Here is a 5,294-nt window from a genome sequence, read left to right as displayed (position 1 = left end):
GGCTCCGGACGCGCAGGCTCAGCGGCCAAGACTCACGGGCCCAGCCGCTCCGCGGCATGTGGGATCTTCCCGGACCGAGGCACGAACCCGCATCCCCTGAATCGGCAGGTGGACTCTCAACCACTGCGCCACCTGGGAAACCCAGGGTGCAGAATTTTTTACAACAAATTTCTTACCAAATCCCCCTAGTTCACTAAACTCTCTCCCCTGTGCTAAGTCACCAGATCACCCCTTCAGTTCTTTCTTTGGAAAACTGAACATTTCCTAACCAGTCCCTCCCCCGGACTCATCTCCGGGCACTTACCCTCAGGCCTGCAGTCAGGGTGATGGTTCTAAAATGCAAATTTGGTCAAGTCCTTCCACACTTAAAGTCTTTCAAATGCTTCCTCCCTATTGCCCCAGAGTAAAACTAAACTCTTTAATAGGAGTCAAAGGACTTTCAGGAGCTGGGTCCTGCTAACCTGTGCTCATTTCCTGTCTCATTTCTCTGGGCACACTTCAGGACTTACTCATCCTGAAAGTACCAAGCTCTTCTTCACACCTCTAAGCCTTTGTCACTTTTGCCCCTCGGCTTGGACTGTCTCCACCCGCAGCCATTTCATTGGGCTTTAGATCTCAGCTTGGATGTATCTCCAGGAAAGGCCATTAGCTATTACATTTACACATACACCCTCACAAAGAGGCAGCATAGCTTAGTGGGTTAAGTTACCCTGACTGAAATCAGACTGCACAGAGACAAATACTGGCTTTGACACTAAAGGACTGTGAGAACTTTGGCACTTTTCTCTCTATGCCTCAGTTTCTTTGTCTGTAAATGGGAATAATACTGATTACGAATGGTGTAAAGATTATATGAGTTACAACTCATTTATGCTAATATATAATATGTGCTATGTATATGTTGCTATTGTTATTAATGACACACTGAGGACTTACTATGTGCCTGGTCCTTTTCTAAGTGGCTTACATATCTGAACTCACTTAACTCACAAGACAGGGTGAAGTCCCCTGCCCCCGGGTGCTCTGGTAGCCCCTTACAAAACACTTACTGTCCTAAGTATTCTTGTGACTTTCCCAACAGTTAGTAAGTCCCTGAGGGTAGGGCATGTATCATATTCGTCCTGTGTCACCCAACATCCTAACAGTGCCTGGCATTTAGTATGCAGTGAATTAATGGATTTGATTCAAACCTGGCACGTCAGAGCAAAATATATATTTTTTAAGTTCTTTGTATTATTCACCTTGTCCTCAACCCCTTTGTGGTTCTATTCCTGCCCCACTGAAACTGGCCTCCCCAAGGTCACCAGTTGCTAAATCCAATTTCTTTGCAGCATTCAACACAGTTGACTAGTCTCCTCCTTTGAGACACTCTTTTCTTGACTTCTGTGTTGTAGGAGTATTGGTGGGATAAGTTTTGAAGTACCATGGCTGCTAATTTAGTGGCTCACAAGTCATGTTGTGGTATAAAAGCCTCTGCTAGTTACTGTAGCCTGAACTGTCTGAAACAGTATAATGTGAAAGTTTGAAGACAAAGAGCTCGATTTAGAACATGAAACTGCTCTATAGGTCTTTGGTACCCCTGGGCAGTAACTTCTGCAGAAGCTTGACTGGCCAAGAGTGCAGGATGGGGTCACTAGATCACCACAGGCATGTGTACATCTACTTATAAGCCTGGATTTACTACCATCCTCTCTCTCTCCTTCAGGGAATTTTTCCAATAACCTTTGGCAACAAACTTGTAAGTTCATAAACAATCTTAAATCCCAGTCCAATGCTTACTAATGCTAAAGCTTAGTAGTAATGCTACTTCACGTGATTTGCAAAATTTAGCATGGATTCAGAATCATGTGATTAGCAAAAAAAAAAAAAAAAAAAAAGCATGCGGCAAATTTACACAAATGGTCCTCAATCCGTATCAAAATAACCCACCGACGGGGCTTGGGTTCCCTCAGTAAAGTTACTGAATTGGACTCTAGGAAGAAAGTAGGACTTAGACATGTTGTGTGTAAAGGGTCCCGTGGAGATTCTGATGGGTTGCTCTAGTTAAGAATCAGGCACCAGATGAAGGTGTTTATATGAACACCTACCAAGATTCCACACCGCTAGTTGAGGGTGTTCCAAAGACTCAAGAAACAATTTCTCTCTAAAAGAGGACATAAACACAAGGTCACAAATGGCCATTCCTCTAAGAAAGGTTTAAAAATTGTCATCATAGGGGCTTCCCTGGTGGCGCAGTGGTTGGGAGTCCGCCTGCCGATGCAGGGGACGCGGATTCGTTCCCCGGTCCGGGAGGATCCCACGTGCCGCGGAGCGGCTGGGTCAGTGAGCCATGGCCGCTGAGCCTGCGCGTCCGGAGCCTGTGCTCCGCAGCGGGACAGGCCACAGCAGTGAGAGGCCTGCGTGCTGGAAAAAAAAAAAAAAAAAAAAACACAACAACAACAATTGTCATCATATAGCATGTCTGTAAAGCGATGAGGAGACTTTGATTGCTATAGGCTACATAGCATAAAAGTAAAAATAAAATTTACTGTTAAACAGTTAACAGACTTGCAAGATATCAAGTCTCTCAACTCTGGAAGACTGCAACAATATCCACATAAAAATGCAAATAAAATTTTGTTTTAGTAAAAATATACTAGATTTATCTACCTTTCCTCTGAGATGCTTTTGGCCCTTCAGAGCGTATATGACGAAGGAAGGGCCAAAAGGGCCATATTTAACAACAGGAAAATGTCCTTCTTTTGTAAATGAAGAAATGTCCCTTCATTTACAAAAGAAGACAAGCAAGACATACTGTGGCACAAAAATTCGAGAGTAAGATAAATCTGTACCTACTCTGCTGAAGATGTGCTAAATTAGACTTGTGACTAGAGTTAATGACATTAACTCTAAATTATTTTAAAAAGAGAGAATCTTCACCATTAAACTAGGAGTAATAGAGAAATTAATCCCTAATTCAGAAGCACCGATTTCAAAGTCAGAATCCAGACTCCATGGGTTTGAACCCTGGAATGTGCCATGCATGAGATGTGTAACTTTGAGCAAGCTACTAAACTGACCCGGTCTTAGAGGCCTCATCTTTAAAGTGGGGAAAATAACAATATTTATCTGCTAAATGCAATTAGTGATTGCAACATGGTGTAGCTTACAAAACAGGCTTTCTTGTTGTTCTTGCTCTTTCCAGAAAGAAAAAAAAAAAATTCAAGTACAATTGAAGGTTTCTTGATGGACCTTTCATTCTAGTGCCGAGCAAACTAATTGTCGTACACAATAAGTATACTCAAAAAGAGCATATTATTGAAAAACATTCCAATACACTCAAACATTTATGCTTTTCCACAGGAGATTACCGAGAGTAAAATAAAACTCATTCCTAGAACTCTGACACTCATTACACAGTATCTACATCTAGGGGAACTGTCAGGAAAGGATCATAAAGAAAGATTTAAACTAAAACTCAAACCGTTAATTTAGGCTTTTGGACTGCTGAGAATTAAAATCAAATTTATGCTCCACTGGACAATTACATCTGACTAAAAGCAAACTAAACCTTAAAGAAAGTAATTAGTAAAATAATCATGTTAGACAACATATTAAAAAGTAAATTCGCTAAATATATCTACCTCAACTCTGTTCCCAGGCATCAGACCAGCACTGGGCAAACAGCAGGTACAAATTTGTTAAATGAATGAATGACATTAAATGTCAATACTTATTTGTTAAATGCATGAATGACACTCTAACTCCCCCCAAATAATACAGAAAAGGCAAAACACAGTTAGGGATCACCGTGTATTGGGAAAATGTGGTGATAAACACACTGTTTCTTAGGACAGCTGACAACTTGGAGCACTTCCCAAGAGCCACGCACGGTCCTAAGGGCTTCAGAGCATGAGCCCCTCAGCCCCATAACGACCTCGTAGAGCCGCTACTGCACCCCGAATTTCTCGGGGGCGGCTCGCCGGCAACCGTAGGGCAAGGCCCGGCGGAGAAACAGCGGAGCATGAGCCTGCGTCCGGCCAGGTCCGCACTCCCAACATTCCTGACGCTCCGGCGCCCCGTCCGGACACGCTCGCCTGACCCTGCGCCCCGATGTGCCCTTTGACCCCGTCTAGAAAAGCGTTCCGAACCAAGACGCCGACGGAGGAAGGGCCCACAGGGACCTGCGGGACCGGCTCCGCTGTGCAAACGCCGCGGCGCCGCCGGGGACCCGCTCCCAGAGGCAGTGGGAGGCCTCAAGGCCGAGCCCCCGGCGCAGCCCGTCCTCCGCGCGCGCCGCCCGCAGCCACGAGGGGCCGGGGTCCTGACCAACCCGCGCGCGTCTAGCCCGGCCGGGGAACGGACGCGGGGGCGGGAAGCCGGTGCCCTCGCCAACCCCGAGCCGCTCAACCTCGGGCCCATGCTGGGCGGGCGCACGCATCGGGGAGAAAAGGAAAACAGTTCCGCACGTGAGTACGCCCAGCCTGGACGCCCCGGGAGAGCGGCGACTGCGCCAGCTGCGCCTCCTCCAGAGGCGCCCGCGCGCACGACCAATAGGAAGCTGTGCCTGTGGCAGCGCTGGGGCCAATCACAGTGCGCCCGGCATGTGGGCGGTGCCTGGGTGGCCGCCCCGCCCCCCGGCATTGGTGGGAGCGGGTCTGTCAGTTTGAAGACTTGGATGATGGCTGAGGCTTCTCCTCGGGTCCAGGTGTCCGGCCGCCCGGGGTGCGAGCGCAGGTGACCTGGGACGTCCGGCCCGTGGGATGCAAGGTTCTTTCTTCAATGGGAGCGACGCGGCCGCTGGGGTCGCCTCCCCTTTGAGTTCCTGACACGCCCCCATGTAGTCCAGTGGGGTGTTTAGGTCAGGCCAGGCCTCTCCGCCTCTTACCCACTCATTGTCCTTTATTTTGCTACTTCTTTCTTTCTTTCCTCCTATTTGCTGAGGCAGAGCTTTTTCTTCCTCAGACAGACATGAGCCTGGTTTCCGAGGAGACTTATCTCAGGAGGCCGCCCCTGCCTGCCTTGACCTATCCGAAATTCGACCATCTTATCCAAAGAATTCGTAAAACATCTTCCCCTTGGGTTTTCTCCCTCCCTTCCTCCCTCCCTCCCTCCCTTCCTTCCTTCCTTCCTTGCTTCCTTCCTCCCCTCCCTCCCTCCCTTCCTCCCTCCCTCCCTTCCTTCCTTCCTTCCCCTCTCTGCCCCCTCCCTCCCTCCCTTCCTTTCTCCCTCCCTCCCTTCCTTTCTCCCTCCCTCCCTCCCTTTCTTCCTTCCTCTCTCCCCTCCCTCCCTTCTTTCCTTCCTTCCTCCCCCTC

The sequence above is a fragment of the Monodon monoceros genome, unplaced genomic scaffold (assembly GCF_005190385.1).
Source record: "Monodon monoceros isolate NGI ecotype Baffin Bay Population unplaced genomic scaffold, NGI_Narwhal_1 Super_Scaffold_12, whole genome shotgun sequence".
NCBI lineage: Eukaryota > Metazoa > Chordata > Mammalia > Artiodactyla > Monodontidae > Monodon > Monodon monoceros.
Note: the sequence above shows the minus strand (reverse complement) of the source record.